Raw genomic sequence first — 27,596 nt, forward strand, 5'->3', positions numbered from 1 at the left:
GCCGGGTCAGGTGGGCTGGTGGAGTTCGGGGACGCCCCACAGGTGATCCTCGCTGCGCGCCCTGCAAGGCGCACGCACACACACGCACACGCACATGCTGGGTGTCGGGTCACTAAACAGGCCGGCTCTGTGTACTCTCCCGGCCCTCGTCGCCCTCCCTCGCTGGTGTCTGTCAAGGTGTCTTGCTCTCCCCGGCGTCCCCTCGAGCGCCCCCAGCCCAGCGGCTCTGCGGACTGTCCCGAAGTCCTGGAACCCGCGGGACGGTCAGAGGCTTTGGCGGCCAGATGTTAGGGGAAGTGTCCGCGCTCTCCGCCGCCCCTGGGCACCCTGGCGCGCGAGCCGGCCACCGAGGGAGCCAGGTACGTCCAGAAGCAGAATCGGGCCAGGGGCTGGCGCCAAGCGCCCCGAACCCGGCTGCCTCCCGCCCGCACACCTTTGGGGTGTGGAAGAGCTTCCCAGTCCAAGAGGGAGCCGATGCCCCCGCCCCCCGCGCGGCTCCCGCGCCCTCAGCCTGCCAGCGGGGCATCCCGTCCCCCGGGGCTTTGCGGCAGGTGGCCCCAGCAGGGTGGGTCCCCTCCCGGGCCGCGCGACCGGCTCCCGCCGTGCCCTCCGGGTCTGAGTCGCGGCCGCCCGCGCCCGCCAGCCCGCGCCCCCTCCGCCGCGCCGCCCGCCGTCTTACCTCGCCCTGCAACACTTGGTTGCGCGGTTCCCCGGGGCGCTCCTTCCTCGGGGCTTATTCCCTTACTTGGGGAGGAAAGAGGAACCGAGACACAGAGGGGCACCGAGGCTGTGGTCTGCGCGCCCTCCCGCCGGGGCAGCCCTCTCCAGGAGGGGGGCAGCCCGAGCGGGCGCCGCGGAGCTCGGGGGACCCCGCCGGGACGGGCAGCGCCGGGGTCCTGCGCCCGCCCGCGTAGCCGCGGCTCCAGAGCGGCGCGCCCGGGCCGCCCGCTACTACGGCACTGCGGCGCCCCGCCCCTCGCCGCCCGCCCGCCCGCCGCCCGCCGCTCTCCCGCGGAGCCCTGCCCCCGGGCGCAGAGCCCGCCCCGCACCCCCGCGCGCGCACGCGCCCCGCACACGCGTGACTGCGGACCGGCTGGTGCGCCCCCGCGGCCGCTTCTCCCGGACGGGGCTGCGGGCCCGGAGGAGGAGTCAGGCCCCGTGCGGTTTAGGGGCTCGGGGAGGATGTGGCCGTGGTGCGCCCCGCAGGGGGACGGAGCGCGACGGTCCGGCATATCGAATACCCCCTGGGCATGTCCACTTGTGCACCCAAGTCGAGGCCGCCTTCCTATCCCGACCAAAGCATAGGAAAAAAAAAATGCAAATTAAAAATCAACAAGTTCTCTCCGTTTCCTGGGAACTCCATTGTCTCTAACCCCCAAATCGCTGCCCCCGCGCAGGGCACATTTTCTGACAGCTCTGGCCCTGGTGGCAGGAGATGGGTGACTCTTCAATCTGAAAAGATTTCCCCCTCCGCAGGTAAGGTGGGGACGGCCGCAGCCCGCAGGTGCTGGCCGGATCAAGCCTCAGGACCGAGGGCTGTTAATTCCTCTCTCCTTTGCTTTTAGGCGACAGTGGACTGTCCCCCACCCCTCACCCCCCCCACCCCCCCGCAGAGCAAACAGACTCCTTCTTTTAAAAATGTAGAAAAGCACAGAAAAGGGGCTGGGGGACAGGGGTAACAGAGGCAGGCCAACACTGGCCGGGGCACCCTGACTTATTCCTTCTTTTTCCATGACGTGCCTGTCCGCATGGGGTGGTGGTGGTGGGTAGTGACACTATCTCAGGCATGTCGCACCAGCAGGATGGCTTCTGTCCATTTCACACCACATTCAGAGTCTTCGGGAGTTTGGACTCTTCATTTGTAAAATATGTAGAGTTTACCATTTTCCACAGCTGAGAATTCTTTCCCGCCAGCAGGCAGTGAAGGTCCCCGGGTCAGGACTGCAGCCAAGAAAAGCTTTCTGCAGATGCAGAGGCGCCAAGGGGCCTTGGGTGTCTGGGCATCCGGGGTAGGAGACTCAAACATGAATGTCAGACAGCTCTGAGGACCCTGATGATCAGTGTCCATTGTAGACCAGCTGCACGCAGGCTGATGGGACAGATGAACCAAGGTTCAGAGATTTCCCCGAGCTTCCACACGGCAGTGAAGGCAGAGCCGACACCAGAACCCTGTGTTCACACTTCACCCTATCACTCACCATTCACATTTCATTCTAGGATGCTGGTTGGCTCTCCGTGCTCCCTGTAGCTAGCCTGCTATAACCCGAGTGAGGGTGCTCTTGAAGTTTTTCTTTTATCTTGTTTCCCTTTCACGCACTGACTCATTCATTTCACAACCATCTGTTACGCTCCTACTGTGTCTTCAGACACTTTCCCTTGACTCTAGTCCTGGGCTTTCCTTGGGAGAAAGAAGAAGCGAAAGAAAGACAGAAGGAGCTTAGACCTGTCCCTGTCCCCGGTAGAGGAGAAGGCTGGTAGCAGGGTTACTGTGTCTATTCTCACTGTGCTAGGTCGGGTGGGTGTGAAAGACACGGTCCTTGCCTTCTGAACTGCATTATCGGTGGAGGAAAACGCACTCACGTCCGTGTCGTAAGAAAAACATCCTTGCTCTGTCTATTCTTGACTTTCTAAAGAAGGCAAAACGGAGGGGGAGCCTCCTTTGGGCTGAGCATCATGATGGATTTGGGGGTGCATGCTCGCAGGTAGGGGGTTCTCCCTGTTGGAGCAGGAAGGGAATAATACATCAGATGGGAGGAATGCAGAGACCGAGTATGGAGGCTTGACTTGATCTGAAGCTTACTGAGGAGGACTAAGGAGAAAAACTCTCCAAAGACTTAGAGAACAGGAGTGCTTGCAGAGATTCATAAATAGTTTGCTGGGAAGGGCGGGGTGGCCGTGGGGGGAGGGGCCGGGTGCGCGATGTGCGGCTGTGAAGTCTCAGCTCTCCACCCTTCCTATAACACAATCATTTGTAAAGGCAATAGTGTTCCCCAGTTTGTTTGTAAGGGGGATCCTCCGGGGAACTCAGGGTGGGGCTGAGTCTAGCATCTGGGCTGATGCAGGGTGAGCCCAGAGAAGCAGAGGGCTGGAAGACAGCTGGCCACTGGGTTGCACGCTACTGAAATGTAGAGGTAGGGTTGTAACAGAGGTCAGAGCAATGTGGGGGGCAGGGAGGGTTGGGGGTAGGGAGAAGCACCAAGGAGAATGGTTATTTGAGACATCAGGGAAGTGGTAAGGTTTGTGTTTGAAAGAGGGGGGTGGGGATCTGACGCAAAGATCAGCAGGACGAGGGCATTTTGGCCGATGGCATGGTAGGACAATCCATGGTGAGTTCTGGGCCTTCGGTACAGGGAAAGAAGGTTGGGATCCTATTGTAGAGGACCCCAAGTGCCCTGCCCTTAGTGTAGATTTCAGGCCATGAATACTGAGGAGCTCTCAAAGGGGGACCTTTTCTGTTGTTGTTTGGTTTGGACAGAGAAGGGGCTGGGAAACAAGCTGGGAAGCCTCTGATGCCAGCTTTCCCAAGAAAGGCCATCCCTGTCAGAATGCAGAGCAGGGGAGGGCCTGGGCGAGTGAGATCTGGTTGCTGCCCTCCTGAGGAACTGGACCCTGGGGTGGGTGCAGGGGGCTCATTGCACAGGACACCTAGCTGAGGGGCTGAAGTCCAGCCGTGTTCCACTGGCCCAGCCACGCAGCCTGGCGGGGCTCTGCCTGGAGGAAGGAGTGCCTTTCCCTAATTTGCACAGAGGCTTGACATAGGCTGACAGAGATAAAGCTGAAGCCACAGGGAAACAGGTGAGGATTTAGGGACCATTTGCTGTGTGTATAAATGCAAGGTAAAGTGGAAAGGGTCTTGAAGCTGGGAGTAGCTGTGAGCCTGAGCATGTCTCTGCCTTGCAGTGATGCTCCAAGATGTGCTATAGGGTATGGAGAAGGAAGCTTACTTCTTCCCCCTCAGAGCATTTGCCATCCATGCAGCTATAAAACAAACACTCAAAATGATTAAGAAGGGGATCCCTGGGTGGCGCAGCAGTTTGGCGCCTGCCTTTGGCCCAGGGTACGATCCTGGAGACCCGGGATCGAATCCCACATCGGGCTCCCGGTGCATGGAGCCTGCTTCTCCCTCTGCCTGTGTCTCTGCGCCTCTCTCTCTCTCTGTGACTATCATAAATAAATAAAAATTTAAAAAAATGATTAAGAAGGAGTAAAAGACAGTATAAAATCAAGTGCTCAGTTATATGGAATAGATGGATTCACAGGGCTTGAGAAGGGAAAGCTTCTCCAGGCTTGAATGGTCAAGTCTTCAGGGAAGAGGAGGGCTGGGTTCTCCGTGGGCTTCCTGGTGGCCGTGTTTTGGCTCTAGGTTGGAGAAGAGAGCTGGGAGCAGGAGGCCAGGGGCAGAGAAGCTGGAGGGTTGTGAGTGTGAGTTTTTAGCAGTTCTGGCCACTGTAATGCCATTCCCAGTCATAGCCCAAGCACTCCGATGAGTCACCCTTGTTTCTGAGAGACAGGGCATTTTTGGATGTTTAACTGGCTCAACACTTAACGTTCCCTGAGACTTCAGTGTTGGCAGCTCACACTCACCATGTTGCTTGGGGAACACATCATTCAAGCCGGCAGCTGATGCCCGATCTCCCCTGCCAAGGCAAAACCAGGGCTGAGTCAGGTACCTGGGTCTGGAAATTTTTAAATCGGACTGTCTCTAACAACTGAGTGAATAGCACATGACACCCCACACAGCTGAGGTCATGGAGGGGGGTCGGTGACTGGGGATGGGGAGACATAGGTTCAAGTCTCTGCTTAGAGGGCTCAGTTGGCCTTTCTGGGCCTCACTTTTCTCACCTACAAATACCAGATTCTTTCCATGCTGCCTTCCACCTGCTATTTCATGATTCCACAATTAATGGGATCTTTTCATCTTATCAAACAAGCACAGGCTGGGAACAGATGTTAGCCAAGTCCTGACCTTCACCTTCCTCTTTGCTTTGATGGTGAGGGCTGTACTCAAGAGACATTGTGAGATCAGGCGGGGTGGGGGGTGGGTAGGGGTGGGCATGAGGGTTTGGAAGAGGCTCTGCTCCTGGTCAGTTTATCATGAATGGGATTCCTGGATCCAGCCCTGGGAATGCAGTCAGGTTGGCCTCAGCTTTCTTACTAGTAAGATAAGGAGTTTGGAAACGGTCTCTACAGCCCTTCTGGCTCTGATACTAAGTACTTTTAACTTCACGACCTTTAAAGTCCTGCCCCAACACCAGGGTAGGGACCCCCCGCCCCCAGCTCCTCCGAAAGCGAGAGGCCATCAGCTTAAGAGACACAGACCATTGAGATGGAGCTGAAGACCCGAGTCTGTGTCTCTAAGCTGCAGTTACCTCTTCTGTAAAGAGGCTAATTTTGGTTCATTCCCATTGCCCTGGTCAGGGATACTGCTGTGTTCTTCACTGTGTTCCCTGGAGGGGAAGCTTTCATGGGGTCCCCTGGGAAAAGCCACGGGGAAGAAAAGGTTCTCATTCCATAAATGACCATATGCTTCAAAGCCTGCCCAACTCAAAACTTTTGAGAGCATCAGTCCATTTTTAGAAATAGCAGTCACTTCTTCATCTCTTGTTAACCAGTTTGGGGGACCACATGTCACAATATGTCAGAAGTGAGGGGAGGCCCCTAAGTGCTGTCACCTACCTCATCCATCCTTCCCATTTACTGCTCCCAGAATTACTTTCAAACCCCAGAGCCCTCCCTTCACTTAAAAGCCTTTGAGGCTTCAAATTCTTCATCCATAAAATTCACTAATGATATTTATGCATATGTTTTGGTGGGATTTAGAAGAAATGTCTATAAAAAGTTTAGCACAATATCATTCCAGTTAGCTCCAGATAAATGGAATTGTTATTACTGCTTTATTTATTTTTTTTATTACTGCTTTAGAATAAAATTCATATTCCCTAAAATGGCATCCAAGGCCCTCCATTAAGTGGCCTCAGTTTACTCATCTACTCATACCTCCAGTCAAGCCTTTCAAGGACCCAGCAGTATACAAGGTGACTGGCTTCATCATCCAGCCCTACCTTGCACTCATCCCTCTCTGAGAACTGCCTCTTTTCTCTCTGGCTCCTTCTGTCAGGCCACCTCTCACACTTACCCTAATTATTAATTAATTATCCTCTCTCTTGTCTATTGAATTTTGTTTATAATTTGCTCTGGTCCTTACAACCAGCTACCGCACCCTCCTCCTGTGGCTGCAATTGATCTTCCTTCCATAAACTACATCTTCATCATCTTCCTATCACCCACAGAGTATTGTACATAATGGGAGATCAATAATATTGGATTGAACTTAAAGAAGGCAATTAAATGTCCCTGTTGGCCCTAAGAGTCTACCATCAAGGGAATGTTTATTCTACTTCCAAATTTTCTAAAGAGCTACTACTCAACTGAGCCAGGCACCTGGCTTCTTAACCCTCCCAAGAGCTGTGTGAAGAGAGCACCATCAGCCTCACTTTACACTGGCATTGATTGCTCAAGGTCTCCCAGCCAGTAAGGGGTAGGGATGGGTGGGTGGAGGAACTGGTACTTGAAACCAGAAACCTCAGCCTGCAGTCTCCACTTCCTCTAAGAGAGACTCTCCCGCTCTGAGCTTGCCTTAATTCTCATTCTATAGCACTTGTGAACAAATTGAACTGTATTATATAAAACTGGTTTATTGCTGCCTGGCTGTATTTCTTGATGTTTTTGTCTTGATTCTCCAAGTAGTTGCAAAGCAATATCATTATAGAAATAAATAACCATTTATTAAGCACATATGTATTTAGTACTCTACATACACATGCTAATTCTACAAAGAAGATGTTATTAATCTCATTCTGCAGAGTTTAACTGAGGCAGCTGCTGGCAGGGGAGTGCTGGGGGTGGGGAGCACTCAGGGCAGAGGCTATTTTCCAAGAGGTACAAAGTGGTTTTGTGTTTGTTTGTTTTGCTATTTTGTTCACCAGCATACCAGCTGAATCTTAGCCCTAAATGTAGGTGAATGAGTGACGGGGTTTCTTTCATCTCTTTAACCTATGCTCTTAACCCTAAATTCCTGATGCCAACATATCCTGTGGAGTGACAGGTAGTCACTGCTGCCTTCCCCCACCACTGAAAGAAATGGATGGAGGAAGGACGGGCATGGCACTAGACCAAACAGAGAAATGATGATGACATATCAGGTGTCATCAGGTGATGACATATCAGTCCAGTTGAGGTGATATGACATTGCCTCCAGAAAGGCCGAAGTGGGCCTCTTATCCCCTCGGTCAGTCTCTCCTGGGTGCTTGTTAAAAAACACATCTCTGGGAGTGCCTGGGTGGCTGAGTTGAGGGTTAAGCATCTGCCTTTGGCTCAGCTCACTATCTGATCTCAGGGTTTTGGGATTGAGCCCCCCACCCCCATGGCATGGGGCTCTTAGCTCAGCAAGGAGTCTGCTTCTCCCTGTCCTTCTGCTCCTCCCTCTCTCCACCTCTCACTCCCCTGGCTCATGCACGTGCTCTCTCTCAAATAAATAAATAAAATCTTAAAAAAAAAAAAAAACCCACATCCCTGGATTCTCTCTTCCTGGGACCCACTGAATCTGCCTCCCTGGAGGCAGAAGCTAGAAGCCTACATTTTATTTTATTTCATTTTTTAAATTCAAATTTGCAGTTTTATTGTATTCAATTATACTACAATAAATGTTAAGAAAGGAGAGAGAACCACACCTAAAGATCTGAAAATACTTAGTTTATTTTTTAAAATTTATTTTATTTATTTTTTGTATATTTTTTATTGGAGTTCGATTCGCCAACATATAACACCCAGTGCTCTCATCCTGTCAAGTGCCCCCCTCAGTGCCTGTCACCCAGTCACCCCAACCCCCTGCCCACCTCCCTTTCTATCACCCCTTGTTCGTTTCCCAGAGTTAGGAGTCTCTCATGTTCTGTCTCCCTCTCTGATATTTCCCACTCATTTTTTCTCCTTTCCCCTTTATTCCCTTTCACTATTTTTTATATTCCCCAAATGAATGAGACCATATAATGTTTGTCCTTCTCCGATTGACTTATTTCACTCAGCATAATACCCTCCAGTTCCATCCACGTCGAAGCAAATGGTGGGTATTTGTCGTTTCTAATGGCTGAGGAATATTCCATTGTATACATAGACCACAGTTTCTTTATCTATTCATCTTTCGATGGACACCGAGGCTCCTTCCACAGTTTGGCTATTGTGGACATTGCTCCCAAAATCAATAAAAACCCTTCAACCCCTCGACATTTAATAGTGAAACTTGCAAATTCCAAAGATAACGAGAAAATTCTTAAAGCAGCAAGAAACAAGAGATCCCTAACTTATATGGGGAGAAATATTAGATTAACAGCAGACCTCTCCCCACAGAGACCTGGCAGGCCAGAAAGGGCTGGCATGATATATACAGGGTCCTAAATGAGAAGAACATGCAGCCAAGAATACTAGATCCAGCAAGGCTCTCATTCAGAATAGGAGAGATAAAGAGCTTCCAAGATAGGCAGAAACTGAAAGAATAGGTGACCATCAAACCAGCTCTGCAAGAAATATTAAGGGGGACCCTATAAAAGAAAAAGGGAGCTTAAAGAAATAATCCACAAAAACAGGGACTGAATAGGTATTATGAAGTCTGCATTTTAAACTAGACTAGCAGGTGACTCACCACAGCCTACGCTGCTCCCCCGAGGGATCCCTTCTAACCTCTACAACTGTAGAGAAAATTGACTTTTTCTCAAGTATCAACATCCATAATAAATAAAAAGAAACCATTTTTAATTTCTCTTGATTGCTTCCCAGTGTCACCTCTTGTCCAAAGGCTACTGTGTAGCTTGATACAGTCTATGTCTATTTTATTATATTTAAAAGAAAAGTTGCCTCTCCGTATCCCTTTATTGCTTCCTATTATTTTCCTTTTCAAATGTCTCCAGTTAGAGCTACATTGTCAGTTATTCTTCTTAACATGGTTCTATGAGAGAGTGTATTCTGAATTTCAAACAACAATTTCATAAATAGACTTTTGGAACACAACATGTTCCTAACTAGGGAACTGTCTGTATTTTAAAGTTTTTGTAGTTATTTGTCTCTAAGAAAAAGATTTTTTTCAATTGGCCCTAGAAGGATGTGGGTTGGGGGACTCAGAGTTTTTCCAAATTGACTTCTCACAGAACTCTGAGTATAGCTTGGTAGCTTACTTGATCTGCAAATTGTTTCTGTGCGATTCTGGGAGTTTTGCCAATTCGGGACATATACATTGAAGGTGTAGGAAGCGGATTATTTTTTTCTCATTTGTGAATTTGTTCATTTAACAAATGCTTCTTGGGCACCTCCAATGTACCAGATGCTGTGCTAGGGATTCAGACAGTAATCTCATTCCTAAGAGGCTCAGAGTCTAGTAGGTGGAGCAAAAATTATAGACCACACAGGGAGAGGAGTTGGTGGTGAGAAGGGTGCTGCTGTGGAGTTAAACTCTAAACGGGAGAGAGTCAGGCATTCAGTGGAGGGAGGCTGAGGGAGAAACCCACAACACCCACCAGGAGTTCTTTTTATTCATTTATATACTGGGAGGAGATACTCAGGGCCGTGACTTTGTTCCTTTGAGTGATCCCAACCTCTTCTGGGCTTGGCACACACACCCTGCCACGTCCCCTCAATGTCTGTGGCAGTAGCAAAAGCTCCTTGCCCCATGCTGGGTATGGGTGCAGGGCTAGAAACAGGGGGGATAGACTGGAGCTAGTTTTCAAGTAGTGAGAGGCAGGAGATGCTAACTTAGAGGTGGAAGATAGGAAGAGCCCTGCACAATATCACTTTCTAGGGGTGATGAGCTCTATTGATTTTTTTCAAAGACACCCTAAACCTGATTTCCTGACACTTCTTGTTGGTTCTGGCTTTTGACCACTGGTATCCATAAGATTACATAATACATCTTTTTAAAAATTATTATGGCACATCTCTGCAGCTGCCTGATGGCAGCTCCTGCATTCTTCCTTCTTTCCTCCTTAGAACATCCACTTATTCATTCTGCTTTCGGTCCAATAAACATTTATTTACCAAGAGTTCTTAAGGAAACTACTTGTCTCAGGCACTCTGCTTCATGCTGGGGATATGGCAATGAAGATGGGGTCCTGTGTTTAATTGGAGGACTGGTGTGTGGACAAATGATGACACTAGGGCTTTACAAGTGATCTGGGAGAGAGAGAGGCACAGGGGATCCAGCTGGGGCGGGTCGGTGGAGGGGAACTGCAAGAGACTTCTCAGAGGCAGTGACAATCCCTTATCTGTATTTCAAAGGTAGTCAGGGCCTTCCACGTGGGGCCTATTGACACTGCAGGCAGCGGCGGTCTCAGAGCCCTACCCAGTGAGGTGCTAGAGACAATGGTGTGCATCTCTTCCCAATTCTGCATTGCATGACATCATGTTGGCAGTTTGAAATCAGCCATGGTGGGAGCATTTACACCACTGCAATGTGCAAATGCTATAAATCAGGTCTCCCCACTCTACTCCCATTAGAGCTGGTTGCCAAATATTTACTAGCATGACATTAGTCCTATCATACCACCCCATACCTCATGTCATGGTAGAAACTGTCACAGGAAAAAGGAAGAGATATTAACTTAGTCTCTGGTTCTAATAAGTGAACGGTCTGCCTGCCTGCCCACTCCTATCTCTCCCTGGCTCCCCGGTAAACATTTCCTGGGGACACTCACAGTGACCACTTCCCTTCACTGGGTCCCTCAACAGGAGCCCAACTGAGTCTCTGGGAGTCATGGACTGTACCACTGTATGCAAATCCATGAGCTGGTTTTTGACGGTGGGTCTAAGGGTAATGAAGGTAAGAAGGTAGAGACTCTAGGCCACACAATTCTTGGCAAACATTTCCCCCAGAAATATCACTGTTGTTGGAGTGTAAACCTGTGTCTTTCTCCTCAGGTCCCAAGGCAAAGCCTGAAACACATCACTGCAAGCTTTGGATTTCTTCACTGCCCCCATGTTTGGTCATTAAAATATATATAAACTTGGACTTCAGCTCCATGACCTTTTCATGATTTTTAAAAAGATTTATTTCTTTATTTGAGAGAGAGACAGAGAGAGAGAAATTCCTTGCTGAGTATGGAGCCCAGATGCGGGGCCCAATCTCACAGTCCTAAGATAGTGACCTGAGCCAAAATCAAGAGTCAGGCGCTTAACTGACTGAGCCACCCAGTGCCCCTTCATGATATTTAATGCATAAATAAACAGAAATATGCTGTTTATCCCCTGGCTTTTGGACAGTCAGGGAGGACAGAGAAGAGTCCCCAACTGAGCTGCAGAAGCTGAGTTACTATATAAGTGGGAAGCATCATTGGGGTACTTTGTTCTAGAAGACCGTCTGCTTCTTATATTTTAAAAGATCACACTCAAAACATAAATACATGGAGACATTTTCTTCTGCCGCCTGGGCATTGGTGTTACCTCATCTCTGCAGCCTCAGAAAAAGGGAGGAGCAGGAACTGGGCCAGTTTGCCATCAATCTCCAAAATCAGAGTCAGCTTATTTTGTTGGATTCTGGATGCTTGTTTTTCTGTTCTCTCTGCTGACACTTACATTTAATAGTAATTTAAGAGAATGATCCGTATCATTTAGCCCTGTGCAGTTTCCTACTTAATTTCTAATCTTCTCTAGGATCTCAAGGATCTTGAGAGGAGAAGAAGGGAAAGGAGGAGTGCCACATGTGACAGCACTCTCTTCTAGGTTATGGCACTTCACTCTTACAATACCCATCAAGGAAGGGACAAGGATCCAGAAGTTTATGGGCATGAGGTGAGTTGCCCAAGGTCACAGGGCTGGGGTGGCAGTGACGGTACCAGGTAAGAACTACTGAAATTAACCCAGTACCTCCCCACCACTGTCTCTTTGCTGGGCCAATCCTCAGCCTGACCCTACAAGGAAGGTATTATCCCAAAAGTTCTACAGATTAAAAAACTGAGCCTAAGAGAGCTTCCATGACCTGGCCAATGTCACAAAGCCAGGCTTACACCTAAAATTTGAACCTAAGGCAGTGGAGTTCCAAAACCAAACCCACGTGCTTTCTTTTACACCAGGCCGTCCTCTGCAGGCAACCATGAGCTCTACTTTCTTTTTCTCTCCCATTGTAGATCCCTCTGGGGCCTCCTTTATATACAGGTTGTTCATCTTTTGTCCTGTCTCATTCTTTCTATTGATCCTTCTGCTTTTTCCTGCCAGTCCTCCCACCACTGTGACTTTCCCCTGAGGTGGTAGCAATCCTCTGAGTCATTTTTGACCAGTTTCTTAGGACCACTAACCTGTTGCTATATCCTCCAATTGAAGCAGCTGCCGTATCTCTCCCATACAGGGAACCAGCAGAGAAAAGGCATATTCACAACAAAGGCAAAATAAATAGTAGGTTTTGGTGTTCTGCAGTGCGAGTGAGATTTCTTGCTAGAAAACTTAGAAGCATTTCCAGACCCAGCCCTGGTTGCTTATTGCTTCCAAAAGGAATTTCCAGGGAAAATTTCAGATGGGTCTTAGCTAGTGTGGCTGTTCATCTTCCTGGAAATAGCGCCTGGGGAGATGACCCCTTCAGACAGGGTCTGTCTAATTGTGCACCCCAACAGTTGGATTCTATGCCATCAAAAGGAACATTGGCAATATTACCTCCAATTCAATGTGTCCCACACTCAACTTGTCTCCTCGTGTTGCTTTTCATATCCTCAGCAAGGACAATTTGGTTTGCTTCCTCACTGATTTCCAAATCTGCTGCAAGAGAGTCAGGTTCTTTGTTACTCTACTCTGGGCCTTCATTTAGACTCTTGTGGGGTAACTGTCCGGATCATTCTTCCTCCCAGTCTAATCCATACCTTCTGCCCTGTAGCCAGAATCAGCTTCCCCAGATGTAGAGTTGATCTTACCACTGTTCTACAATTTTATCTTTTTCCAACCTGCCCCATTCTTCGATATAAAACCATAAACTCCTTTGCCCAACCTTTTGTGATTTGGACCTGACTCATTTTTCACTTTTCCCCATTCCTGCCTATCCTTCAGACATCCTGAACCACTGCATTTGGAACTTTAAGTACCTATTAGTCCTTACAACACAGTACTCTGCGATATGTATTTTTACACCCTCTTTTAGGTGAAAAATGTGAGCCTTGAAACACACAGCTGGTAAGTGACAAAACCTGAGTTTAAAGATGAATCTTGCTGTCTCTGAAGACCAGGGTCTTCCTGACAGACTCAGCTAGTCTGGCATACCCTGTGGAGTCCACCAGGCCTGCAATGAGGGAAAAGGGGGAGGCTGGACCACTTCTGCTCAGAGAGCCCTGACATTTTCTAACTGTAACCCTATCCTGTCTCTCTGTCTCACACGATTTTGCAGAGGTGAGGGGTGACTGAGCCCCACGATTAAAAATCACTGCAAAATTCACTGTGGCCAAGGAGAAGGCATACCATTCATCATGTGAACTGTGCTCAGATTCCATTGCTTGAGTTTAATCAGACTAATGAACCAGCTGGCTTCCTTTCTAAAGTGATTTCTGCTGTTTCCATTACTGGGTAGCAGCACAGCAGGATTTGAAAGGGAGAAAAAAGAAAATTCAGCTGGGGGAGAAGGACATCCTCCAAGTTAGCCAGCTAGAAGGATTGGCTGTACTGGGGGAGGTGAGGCAGAGTAGCTAGGGAATGGCGGAGGAACTGGGACTTTGGTGGAGCCTGGGCCCAGCCTATCACCTCCTAGCAGATGATCCCAAGGAAGGGAGGAGGTTTTTGAAGTATTGATAAAGACAGGGTGACTTAGAGGCCAGTGCCCCTTATCCCACCAAGAGAGTCCCCATTCACAGGCCTGGCTTCAGTGAGCAGCCTGGGATAGCCATATTGACACCAGCCGATCCCAGTCACCTGACATAACGGCAGCCAACCAATCTGGAGGCTGGTCAGAGGCTACAACTTGGGTTTACCCTTGAAAAGGGGAGCTGGACAAACATATTCTCAATCTCTGAAAACCTGAGCCTGGAGGCACAGAGGGAAGTTGCTAGTTAGGTTCTGGGGAAGACAGAGAAAAACTCATATACATTTGGGGTCTGGGATGGCCGTTACGGATTAGATGACCCTACATCTGAGTGTGTCCTGGGGAATCCCAGTTTATCCCAGTATCCTTTTGAGTAGGGCCTCCTTTCACTCTCACAAATATTCTGGTTTGGATGAAAAAAATACTTAGTCACTCTAATTATGGATCATAATGGGATGTGAAGGCGGGGAAGGTAAGGGAGGAGAGAGAAGACTGGGGGCAGGCCTTGAAGAGCCTTGTGGGTCAGGCTGAGGAGTTCTGATTTTATGCTAAAGGCAAAGGAAAGTACAGGATCAGGTTTGGCTTTTTACAAGATCATTCAGATACAGTGTGGATGGCGGCTGAGCAGTGTGCTGAGGTGGAGGCACGAGATGTGGAGGCCTGAGTCAAACCAGGTGACTATAGATGGAGAAAAGCAGGTATGGTCAAGGACTGTGCAGGAAGAAGCTCCGAAAAGATGTGGAGACTGATTAAATTAGGGGGATGAGGGAGAGAAAGGTGTTAAGGGTGAACAACAATGCCTTTCCTCAGGAAGGGACTGCTGGTGGCAGGAAAACGGTGACTGGAGCTTTGACCATGTTGGTCTCCAAAGGCCATCAAAATGGCAGCTGAATGATTAGGACTTGATCAGGAGAGAGGGAGGCCTGGGCCAGAGACACCAAAGCGGGAGGTAGCTTCAGTCATAGAAATGGAGACCACAAGAGAAGAAGGGTAAGGTGTGGAGAAGGAGGAGGGAGAGATGGTGGGTGAGGATGGTGCTCAGAGCTGTCTCTGCCTCTGTGTCTCCTCCTCGGCCTTGCATTGTATTCTATTTCGTCTTGTCATTCCCTGCCTCAGACTGAAATCCCTTTGAGGCCTGGAACCTTTATAAATGTTGAATCATCTACCACCAAGCCTTTGTGTAGCAGATTGTTAGTATATATCTGGTACTGAGTGATGGAAAAGTTTTTAAAGGCCCAGGGTCTGAGTACCAGGAGATCACGGAGGTCCTTAGGAGAGCACCTTCCCATGGTGTGTTGGGGCCAATGCCAGGCTGCAACAGTGCACAGAATAGGGGACAAAGGGAAAACAAACCAGTGATCTCAGCCCAGTCTGGGTTGCCTCACTTTCCACTAGCCCATCCTCTCCCTCCTTACCTTGAAGGCGGTATGATTTTTAATTACTTTTGAAAGAGTCGAGATATTTAGTCACTTGGGACAGGGCAAGCACCAACGGGGGAGTCAGAATGTCTGTTTTTCCTCCTCGAGTTCAGTGCCCCTAGGAAAATGGACAGGAAGCACTGTGCTGTGTTCACATCCCGGCTTTGCACTTGGGAAGGGCACCACTGAGATAGCTCAAAGCACTGGGAAGAGCTCTGGAATTTGAAATCACATCAACCTGGGACCAATATCTGCCTGCCTCTGTTATTAACTTACCTGATAGCTTTGGAAACTTGTAAAGTTGCAATATCTTTGAATCTTGATTTACTCAGCAGAAAAATGGGGATAATGACGAATATCTTTCAGTTTGCCTAGCTAGTCTGTGGTTGGAGGAAGCTGGAGTTCTCAGAGGTTTTATGAAATACTTCCAAGTCACTTGGCTAGTAAGTGATGGGGCTGGATTCCAACCCAGGGCTCATTGATTCTGTTGCCTTTGTAATTTTTAGGGTATTTTGTTACCTGGTACATGGATGGCTTGCAGATGCCCTCAACTCTTTTTGAATGAAGCAAGGCGGAAATAATTAGATAAATACCAAATCAAGGATATGCAAAGTTCCCTTGCTAACCCCCATTTTCCTTGGGACCTGAGGAAAGCCTCCCCATTTCTCATCTATAAGTGGCTATAAAAATACATATCTGACAGAGCAGCTATAGGGAGAGGCTAATTGTTAGAACTAGACTAGTCAGTGTCAGGAAGGTACCCAGCAGAGTGCTCACATAGTTGGCACTGATTAAAATGGTAACTAAAACTGATTGTAAGTTTGAGTTGTGGCGTTAACTCTTCCAACTGGCTTTGCTGATAGTGGCAGTGATTGTTGTAGTGGTGGAGGTAGTTGTAGTAAAAGCAGCATTCACTAACATTTATAGAACACTAGAAAGTCTTCAAGTGCCAGAAATAACTCATTTAAATAATCTCATTTAAATTCACAAGCCTCTTAAATAGATATCATTATTTATTTCCATTTTTACAGATTAAGATAGCAAGGCAAAAAGAAAGAGGATAAGTCACTTGTCCAAAGTCATCTAACTGGTATGTGGAATAATAGGGGTGAAATCTAGGCCTCAGGGCTTAGTGAAGTCTCCACCCCCAGTGAATGCCTACACATGAACCCTATGGTCTGTTGGAATCTCCTCCCATCTCAAAAAATATTATGAGCCAAGATGGAAATCAGAAGGCACCTTCCAGGAAGCATCATGACTACTAAAGAGGCAGACCCAATTGGCCTCCTGCTCTGATTCCAGAGCTGACCCTGGCCTTTCTAGGACAGTACTACATCTGGGACAGAGGTGAGGTTACTGTCACCAACCCCAGCGCAAGTCCATTGTCTCCTTACCAGCCAGTCCTTATCCAGAGACCCTGCTAGTCTTGCTGAGGCCAACGTATGGAGAAAGGGACCTGGGCTAAAGGCTAGTAAGAGACTCATACAGTTAGAAGCAAGAAATTTGGAGCAAGGAAACCTGCTACAAGGGGCTGGCAGGGCGGCCACCCCCTTTTTATCTGTATGTTCTGTGGCAGAGGGCACTGTCTGGGCAGTCATTTGGATGTGGGCCATGAATCAATCAAAGCTCATGGGTACCAGTTCTGGACTTCTGGGGGCTCTGATACCACTCCCTACTTGTCTTTGTCTTCTGCCCCAACAATGGGATTGGTGCGTGTGCCTGTGTGTGTGTGTGTGTGTGTGTGTGTGTGTGTGGCATTTCCATATTGAAGAGGCAAAAAAGATGGAAGTCCTAGCGTCCATCCTCATCTAGGAGTTCAAGCCCAAGACCGTGTCCTCTCCTTCTCTCCCTATAGCTGCTCTAGAGTCCTCTTCCCCAGATTGTTGGCAAAGCCACTGAGCTTCTGATTCAGTGACATTTTACAGAATCACTGTGTTCTTTCTTCAGAGCCATTTGAGATAGAACTGGGAACAGGAAGCCCACTGTCTCAGAGGACTGGATCAACAATGGTGCTCCCCAAGTACCTGAAGGCTGCAGGATCTCAGGGCAGTGAGGGAGAGGAAGGAAAGAACCAACGCCCTTTGTGCTCCAGGCCTGGGATCAGGTATTGTCACATATTGTCTTTTCTTTTCATCTCCTCAGTAATACTAGGGGAAGTGGGTAAAACTGTCCCATTTCTAGGGAGATGAAACTGAAGCTAAGAGAGATCAAAGAGACTCACCTAAGGTCACTCAGTGGATAAGAGGCCTAAATGATCCTTCATACCAGTCTTCTAATTCTCTATGATAACTTCCTAATGTTGTACACCTACAGTCTATGCGAAAGCCAGGATTTCTGGGAAGCACCACTGGTTTATAAAGCAATGATGAATAGTATGTGCTTGGAGGGGCTCACACACACATAGTGGGTCATTGTGCCTTGTCTCCTTCTATGCACTCTGGATCTAGATTCTATCAGAAATTTTCATGGAAAGTCAGATGAATCCCAGACCTAATTGGCAGCCTCCATGCCTATGGGCATGGACAGGTGTGAGCATAATCAGACACAAACACACACACCTACCAAGGAATCTTGGAACTGGAAGAAAATTTGTAGGTCATCTAATGCAAATCCCTGACTCATGAACTAAAATTCCAGGAATGAAACTAGCTAGTTTTCTAGTCTATGCTTGGAGATTTATGGACTAAGAGTTTTTACAAAAGGAGAAACTATTATAAGAAATAGTAACAAGAGATGTGTGGCCCCAACAACACACAGGCTTATGTTGTAAGCACTCAGATTATGTGGTGGTAGTGGTCATGATGGAGATGATGTGCTGTCAGTAATAGTGGTGGCAGTGATGGTGGTTGTGATGCACGTGGTGGCAGTGCTGATGACTGTAGTGGCAGAGGAGGTGGCAGTAATAGCTTTGGTGGCATTGATGGTGGCAGTGGAAGTGGTAGCAGTAAGGGTGGTGGTTGAAGCAATGTTGGCTGAAGCAGTGATGGTGCCCAGTGATGGAGGAATTGGTGGAATGTGGTTGAAGCTGAAGGTGGTGGCGGAGGAGAGGTGGAGGTGATAGGGTGGTGGTGGCGGTAGCGATGGCGGTTACAAATGGAGGGAAAGTGTCTCTAGAGGAAAAGGCAGGGATACAGGTGGAAGTGCTAGTGGTAGTGGTCTTGGAGGGGACAGTGTTCTGCCCTCTAAGATTTAGGGTAAGTTGAGCTCCCCAAAGCCTGAGGAGCGAGTGCACAGAGGGGGAGCTGCGGACCCAGCATTGGTAGAGGGCCAGCTCCTTCCCAGGACACCAAACAACTGCCTCAAGTGCCTCCATGTGGCTCATTGCTGTGAGGAGAATGAAAATTCCACAGCTCTCACCTGGCCTGTCCAACTCAGGGTGCTATCTATCTGGCTCTGGTGGCTGCTCAGACTTGAACCTGCCTGGATGTAACCAGTGTCCTCCATTCCCAGGCAGCCAGACACGGGGCTCTGAGGCCTAGCAGAGTTCATGGCCTCTGGATAATTGGTTATGATAGAGCCATCATTAGGTCCTCTGATAAGTACATACACACTCATACACACCACACATACTCACCCACACTCACACTCACACACGGTCTCTGCAGAAGCTCCTGCTATTTATCTTCAAAAGCCAGTAGATACAGAATGGAGTGTGCCACATGCCCACCTCCACCATCCTGATCAGGGCTGGTTTCACAGTGCTGGCAGCTTTGCTACTGACTCAGTCACTGAGACACCACTAGTGAAGAAAACCAATATGTTGTTTCCCTCTCCGAAATGGGAGCACACCAGACGAAGAGTCACAAAGGGTGGCCCTGACAGCAGCTATCCATGGTCCCCAAATGGCTTCTGGTGAGTTTTAGCATCTCTCTCACCTATCAGGAGGGACATAGTGGTACTTGACAGAGGAAGTCCCCACTCTGTATTGTCTAGATTAACTGATGTGATTTGTTGGTGAGTAAATATTTTCAAGGCTGATTCAGTGTAGCCTTGACCCACAATGACTCCCATCATTATCGTGCTTCATAGCACTACTTCCCCACAAAAGCAGGTGCAGTTCACATTCTGTGCGCTCCTCTATCCATCACCCCCATTCTCCCGGCAGTACCACCCCAATCACAGACTCACTAAATTGCCTCTTCTAATACGATCCCTTACTTCCTCACATGGGTGAGTAATAATTGCGAGGGCAAGGCTGTGGGAGGACATGCAAATACCATTCCTTCTTGGTGCCTCATTCGTGGGAGGTGCTTAGAAAATGAGCATTCACTGGTGGGAAGAAGGGCTGAGGGGCACAGATGTGGAAGCTCTTCAGTTTTTTCAAGGCCATGGTAACTGCCATGCAGGGAAAAGAAAAAAAAAAAGCTCAAAGCTTCAACAGCCTTCAGAAAGCAGAGGGCCCAACTGAACGTCGCCAGACCACAAACAGCTTCCCAGGACTTCCTAGGGCCACAGGCTGTGAGGACAGCTGGCAGGCAAAGTCTCTTCCTGGATGGGTTTATACAAGACAATGGCACACATTGGTACCTGGCAGTTCTCCAGAGGCCCAATTTTTAGGGTTTCTTCTGTTTCTTGGTTACCTCTGTGAGGACAGGGTCAGTCTTTGCTGGCTATAGCCCCCTTGAAACTCTGGACAGTGACTCATAGATTAGCCCTAAACAACAATTCATCTGTGGACATCGGCTGGGGCACTGTGTGTACCTGGCAGCAATGTCCCTGCCATCCCACCTGGCTCCCAGCCCAAATGCAAGGATAGGCCCCCAAATCCTAGCCAGCTACAGAAGCAAAGGCCAGTTTTAAGGAAACTGTCACTTTCCTTAATAAAAATAGTACCCAGGCTCTCTGCAACAGATAGTATTGGTTGCCAAATGAACTTCCCAATGGAGTCCTGATTTTATTCAGTCATCCACCCATTACCAGCTCATGGTCTTCCACTGGCATCTGTTACTGGTCCAGGTGTTGGCATGTGGAAAATGTTTCAGTCAGGCTAAGGAAGTACAGTCCGTGCCCGAGAAAACATCATATTTCTCGATATGCACAAAATGCATGTAGCTGTGGTAGCCATTAGCAGCTATCTCAAAACCACAAAGAAAACCAGCTCTGAGTAGAAGCTAACACTCAGCTATTAGAAATGACAAATACCCACCATTAGCTTCAACGTGGATGGAACTGGAGGGTATTATGCTGAGTGAAGTAAGTCAGTCGGAGAAGGACAAACATTATATGTTCTCATTCATTTGGGGAATATAAATAATAGTGAAAGGGAAAATAAGGGAAGGGAGAAGAAATGTGTGGGAAATATCAGAAAGGGAGACAGAACGTAAAGACTGCTAACTCTGGGAAACGAACTAGGGGTGGTAGAAGGGGAGGAGGGCGGGGGGTGGGAGTGAATGGGTGACGGGCACTGGGTGTTATTCTGTATGTTAGTAAATTGAACACCAATAAAAAAAATAATAATAAAAAAAAAAAAAGAAGCTAACACTGAAGGCAACCATGTGGAACATCAGAAAGAACTGGTGTATCTGATGCCATCGTTGATGCCTGGATTACATCATGCCTAGGGCTGCTCTACGTTGGCCTCTCTTGTGTCCAATAAGATAATTTCTTTTTGTTGAAACCAGTTTGATTCAACACGCTCTGTTCCTTGCAACCAAAAGGACCCCAAGTGATATTCACTGCAAGGCTGGCCAGGGAAGAAGACTCTCCATGTGGAGAGAGGCAGAAAAACCAATGCAGTGAAACTCCTGTTTCCAACAATTCACCCTCCATGGTAACCTCCAAGAGCACCTGTTTAATGCCGTAACCACAGTCTTTCTCTTAAATATTCCTCTGTAAGTAAAGGTCAGGGTTGGGTATTTAAATAATTCTTCATGTAATCTTTAGATTGGTAGCAGGTAAATAAGCAGAGAGAATAATTTGCAGCTAGATAATGTGGTTCTCAAGATATGGATTGGTCTTCTTCAGATAGTGGCTTTAGGCTTCAATCCATGTTCACATGCTGAGCATCATCGAGCATCCCAGAGTCATGCCTTACAAATCCGTGCTTTCTGACGTGTAGTCTGAGAGCGAAGGAAAGACCCCAAGAGGAACAGGGAAGTCTCTCTCCTACTTCCTTAGTTTTCCGTTATAGGTCCTGCCTCTTGCTATAGCAATTGATGCGGAAAAGGCCACATTTTGCAACTCTAAGAAGAGCCTCTACTTGAGGTCATAGTAGCTACAGTAAATAATGAATCCCAGGATGGATGATACAGTGATATAAGCACTGATACAAGAGCCAGAAATCAGCCAGAAGGAAGACACAGGAACTGCTTCTTTAAAAGCTATGCATTGGATCATGCCTCCCCACCTCGCATGGACCCCTGAACCAGCTGGGCCCATGCCTCTTCAGCCCAAGCTGAGTACAACATAAAGGAGACATCACAGTACATACCCTCTATTTCCATGCTGGCAGTGGGGCATGGTAGGAGCAGAAGACCAGAGCCTCCTGTCTGGGTTTGACCCCATCTCTGTCACTTGTTAATTGTGTGGCCTTAAGCAAGTCACTTAGTCCTATGAGCCTCCATTTCCTTTTGTGCAAGTTTACTACACAGTTGTCATGATGACTCAAAGGATAAAGTATATAATATGCCTGGCACATTAGTAGTTTCCCAATACATGATAGTTTTAGTTATGAATAACCCTTTGGCCAGTTTTGCACTTCCTTCTGTTACCTTTTAGAGATGCCTGATTATGTCTTTACAGCTCTTTCTTCTGTTGGGCTTCCAGGTCACCCTCAGATTTGACACACAGCTCATTCTTTCCTGAGTTACTCCACCCTGACAATGTCCTACAGACATTCTTGAAGATTGGCCTCTGGCACTGCCAGGCCCAGAACCCTTCCTGTCTAGCTGTCTCCCTGGGCTGCACTCCTATCCATCACATCTAATAGGAACAATCCCAAAGCCTTTGAAAGACTCTGGAGATAGTCAGAGAAGACTGTCCCCAGGCAAATGAACCCATGAAGCAGTTCCCTCATGGCTCTCACTCGAGCCTTCACCATTCATTGATATGACGGCATTGAATGGTAAGTCATGCTAGCTTGGGAGGGAAGCAAATCTGGGCACTGCCAGCACAACAAACAGTCTGATCTCTCTTCATAAGGTCCATCTGCCTGTGGTGGACCAGAGCCGATGGAATATCCTAGGGCTACTAGAACCAGATGCCTTTCAACAGGTTTTGCCATTGATCTTAATAAATACAAGGAGGCAGCAACTGGCATGAGAAATCCAAAGCAATCCTGGCCTGGAAGGCTTAGGTTCAAAAATCCTCACCATTTCAAATCAATACAACCAATATTCCCAGGGCATCTCCCAGGAGCCAGCACTGCACCAGGCACTGGGGTTGCAAGGATGAGTAAGAGGTACCTCTGTCTTGGAGATGCTTAGAGCTGGAAAGAGTGGTGAAAGGGGACCAGATGGAGGCTGAGTAGGGTAATAAAGTATGACAGGTTCTAAGACAGGGGTATAAATAGGGTATAAAGGGCATACTAAAAAAGGAGGGGTCAGCCCTCCTTGGAGTAGGAGTCACAGAGGAAGTGACCCAGATATCAGTCACACAAATATTTACTATCAACTGGCACAAATTTCTGGGCTCGAGGATTTCACAGGCATTATCTCATTTATACTTTACAAAAACCCTGTGAAGCAGATAGTATCATCCCTGTGATTTTCAAAGATGAGGAAATATAAGTCCAAAGGCCACATGCTAATAAACGATATTGGAGCTTTGGTACAATTAGAACTGTCTGACCACCCTGGCCTACCTTTGAGGGTCTAGTTTGCTGATGCACACAAGCTCCAACTGTGCAATTATATGAGTAGATGCCCAGATATCTACGCATCATTCTGGTGACAGGAAAATTCATGCAAGTGAAACCCACAAACAGAGAAGCTAAGGTAAACCCTCCTCCTTCATATCCCCACTTCCTTCCTCATTATCTTTCTCAGTTTTAGAAGTCTTAAAACTTGACCAAAAAAAATATTTTTTGCCTCCAGAAGTCACTGTACTTCTCGATTTCATCATGTTGGCCTTGAAATTGACAAAGAGCCTACTCCCAAGGAGGAGGGAGGAGGGTGGGCTGAGAAAGGAGGAATAACTGGGGACGATGGAGGAGAGGGAACAGGAGGAAGTCCTGCGGGGGCTGTGAGGACCTAGGCCTAACAGGTGAGCGGATAAGCAGATGAGCAGAGAGGGGAAGTGGAGGCAGAGTATCAATTGGGAACAAGAGGATACAGAGAGGAAAGAGCACATGGTTGAAAGATCCAAAGAGGATGAGAAGGAAGAACCATAGCCGGGTTCAAAAGGACACAAAAGCAGGATGTCCACATGGTCAATCCCAGTTCCCCCTGCCTCCATCCTTGTATCCCAGCCTCTTTGGGGGGTACTGTGCTGGCTCCTTAAAAATATAGACTCACGTATTGGAAGTACTGGTTTCTGGGGGAAGAAACTCAGCAGGCCTGTTTTCACTCAAACCTCAGGCTCTCCGTCAGTAAAGGACGGGTGCGGGAATCAGCGAGGTGATCTTTCCAGCTCTGACATTCCAGGATTTCAGGACCAGCCCATCTTCCCTGAACTTGGCTGGAGAGGGAGGAGGCTAAGAGCCTGGGGACTTGAGCCAACTCTGCAGGAGCATGGGAAGAGGCAGCAGCTTTAAGACAGAATCAATAAACAAACTGCTACATCAAGAAGGCAGTCTTAGTCCTACCTTCATCCATATAGCTGTCTCAAAATTATTTTGTCACCCTACCCATGTTCCCTTTTCCCCATGTAGCTGCAGCTTTTACTGAGCAATAGCCCAGAGGCAGAAGAGGTTACTAATATGTAAGCCTCTACCCCAGGGTAGTAGGCTGAATTATATCCTTCGAAGATACCAGGTCCAGAAGACTGGAACCTGAAAAGTTACCTTATCTGGGGGGCCGGGGGTGAAGAAGGTTTTGCAGCTATGATTAAGTTAAGGCTTTTGAGATGAGGTGATTATCCTGGATTATCCAGGTAGGATCTAAATGCAATCACATATATCCTTAGAAATGAGAGATGGGGAGATTTGACACAGAGAAGTGCATTTGAAGATGCTGGCCTTGAAGACTGAGGTGAATAAAAGAACCACAAGCTAAGGAGTGCCAGGAGCCACCAGAAGCGGAAGAGGCAAGAACAGATTCTCTTCCCTAGAGCCCCAAGAGGGAGTGCAGCCCCTTCAACACATTCATTTCTGCCCAGTAATACTGATTTTGGGCTTCTGGCCTCCGAAACTGAGGGAATTAATTTCTGTTTTTTTTTTTTAAGCATTAAACTTGGGGTAATTTATTACATCAACCATAGAAAACAAATGCACCCAGCTGCCCCCTTCCCCCAACCCTACACGTTCTGCATGCATGCCCTGTGTTCTGAGTGTGCCCTGGGCCTGCTGTTCCCTCAGAGTGATAGAGCCATCTGGACTCTCTGGATGAGCTGTAATGAAAAAGCCACGGACTGGGAGGTATGGAGAGACCTGAGATGGAGATCCAGTTCGTTACCTCTTTATGGTAGGAGAGGTCTTCACCAAGCTGAGCCTGGTTTTTTTTTTTTTTTTTTTTTTTTTTTTTGTCTATAAAATTCAAATAGTAATCCCTTACTACTCACTTCCATCGTGGTAAGACTATGAGATAGAATGGATTAAAAGGCAGGTGTCATCTTTAAAACTCCATCCATGTACTCTTCTTGTTTTTTCATTAAATCTTGCTTCCTGGGCACAATCCTGGGAAGATAGATCTCTAGCAATAGCAATACATAATCCTTAGGAAATACAACTAAGAGTCAGGTTGATAGAATCTTCTATGGCCCTTATTAGTTCAGACTAACTTTCCCAATGCTTATTCCCTGATTCTGTGTGACAGGAAACAGTGGAGAATGTGTGAATGATCCTAGGGAGGGTTTATGGATGCAAACCCTTTCCCAGCTCCCCTAACCTAGAGTCACTGATGTGCTTTATTCACAGATTAGTCAAGACTATAAAAATCCTAGGTGTGTTCATGAGTTTTGCACTACCCAGGTGAAAGGACCTGGCATGAGTCTGATAACTTTTGGACAATGTCTGATTTGCTTTATGTCTCCAGTGCCTAGCATGGAAGACCCAGTAAATGTTTGTTGGTGAATGAAGGAATGGACCGATATATGAGTAGATACATGCATGAATGATGAAAGAATGAATGAAAGGAAATGAGTCTTAAACATCCACAAAACCTTTAAGTCACAAACTTCCCATGTCCACTAATACTATCCCTGTCTATATGATTGGGTTTTAACCTCAATTCCACTGTCTCACATTGTCTATCTGGATCTCTCTTCTGAGCTTGGCTGGGACACATCCTTGCAAGTCTCCCGTCAAAGAGCTTCCAATATAAATAAGCAGTCTATGGTGCTCCCCTGGATCTCCTGCTTATCTGTAATGGGTTTCCAACACTGCATTAGGTCCTAGAGGTACAGCAGCAGCCGGTCCTGGTCATCCGGAGGGCAGTACCCTCTCTGTCCTATACTCTGACAGACTCCTCTGCCCATCTGTACCTTGGGCCAGCAGCAGCACAGAATTAGGGTCCCCTGGCTCCCCTCCTACCAGGTCTTACCTCTTTCACCTGGGATGCTGGGGTCCCATCATGGTTTCCCCAGATTCCAATAGAAATATGCTTGGGAGAGGAGGGAGGACCGAACATTTCTATAGATGGAACAAAATCTGAGAAGCCCGATGTTTTTCTTTTATGTTGGTTACTACAGTCATCCATGCTCATTGCATAGAACTTGGAAAGTACATAAAAGCACAAAGTATCAGAAAAAAGTCATCGTAATTCCACTATCTAGGGTCAATCACCATTAACATTCTGGTATATTTCTATTCGGTCACTTTTCTATAATTCTTACATAATTTAGAACACAGAATATATGCAATTTAAACCTTGCTTTCTAAATGTAATATTTAGCATAAACCATTTTTCATATCACCAAAAATGCTCCATAAATATCATTTTTAGTGGCTGCATAACACATTTCAGTCCAATATTAATAATGATTTACAGGCATAATCCAGAGTTGGCTTTCCCTTGGTGCTTTAACTCCATCTCATTTTCTTTGTTCCCTGGACAATCCATTTGCAGAACTCAGCAGCATCTCTTCGAGCTCTTTAAGAAGGATTTGTTCATTCCAGAGCCACAATGAACATGAACAATATAAACATTCACTGAAGATTTCACAGAGAAGACAGAAGAAAGATTTTACATTGTATATCCTACAGCAAATAATTTTAACAAACATATCCCTTAAACACTTCTGATTTATACTAAGCTCCTATGTGGCCAGAGAGCCAGCAGTTTTCTTGTTTTTGTTTTTCCTGGTTTTTCTTTCCTTCTTCCTAGATAACACTCCCCCAACACCATCATATTTTTTAAACTGTTGTTATAAAAGCTTCAACTTCACAGACTTATCCTCCTCCTGGGACTTGGGGAAGCAAAGGGTCTCTGAACACCTGGACCCATCTACCTTCTGTAGAAGGCAGTTTAGTGACAAATTGTTTGATGCTTGAAAAGGCCTTATAATAAGCCAGTCCATCCTCACTACTTCACCAACCTTACTTATTATCATCAAAGTATTTCTTCCAGACATATAAAATGCTTTCTCTAAGAATAAATGACTTTCTCAATTTCATTAAGCTGGTATATAATGAAATCTCCTTGACTTTTTTCATGGGATCAATTCTTTCTTATTTAGATTAGATCTGAATAAGAAAAACTCGTTTTAGGAAGGAAATGGAAAACTGCCCATGCAAATATGAGACTTGTATATGAGAATCCCATAGATACCCAGAAAAGAGTGATAACTACCAACTCTCATCAAGGGATATTTGACTGGGGGAAGGAGGAGATAGAATTTAAATAAAAGAATATCAGTCTGGGTGAAAGAGAGTAGCAGCAGCCTAAAAGCAAGGCCAGGAAGTGTGTTTTATCCACTAGGAAAATCTCTTCATTGTCAACAGTAGTCCCTGTCCCTATTTGCCTGGAGGGCCCTCTCTGCAAGGGCGCAGCTTAGAATGCTAGGTCCAGTAGAGCACAGGTCATTTCCAGAGGGCAGCTATGATAACTATTTGAAGGGCGATAAGAAAAGCCTGAATGAAGGAGACCGTGGCTCCATGGTAAGCCCCTAGAGGCAGTAGAAGGGGTGAGGTGACACGCATTCACACAATCAGGCAAAGATGGGTGTGAGGTGTGACATGGACAATCCTGAGAGGCTCTATGAAATGAAAGAGGCAGTTGGTTCCAGAGAACATAGCTCCAGGTGGGAGATGAAGGGTGCTCTGTTCTGTG

General features: G+C 47.3%; 1 protein-coding gene and 1 long non-coding RNA gene across 7 annotated transcripts in view; one reads left to right on the forward strand and one right to left on the reverse strand.

Moving 5' to 3' along the window:
- DGKG (diacylglycerol kinase gamma) overlaps nucleotides 1-919 on the reverse strand; it is a 205,345-nt gene extending 204,426 nt beyond the window's left edge. For all 6 annotated transcript variants that reach the window (XR_013369441.1, XR_013369442.1, XR_013369440.1 and 3 more), the window contains exon 1: nucleotides 680-919. The gene's annotated coding sequence lies outside the window, so the exon portion shown is untranslated. The remainder of the gene's footprint in view (nucleotides 1-679) is intronic.
- LOC144302538 (uncharacterized) lies at nucleotides 1-26,921 on the forward strand. Its single transcript, XR_013369447.1, has 3 exons — nucleotides 1-359; nucleotides 17,179-17,335; nucleotides 26,394-26,921. It is a non-coding gene; the product is annotated as an uncharacterized LOC144302538 (long non-coding RNA).
- The last annotated feature ends 675 nt before the right edge of the window (nucleotides 26,922-27,596 follow it).

The sequence above is a fragment of the Canis aureus genome, chromosome 31 (genome assembly GCF_053574225.1).
Source record: "Canis aureus isolate CA01 chromosome 31, VMU_Caureus_v.1.0, whole genome shotgun sequence".
NCBI lineage: Eukaryota > Metazoa > Chordata > Mammalia > Carnivora > Canidae > Canis > Canis aureus.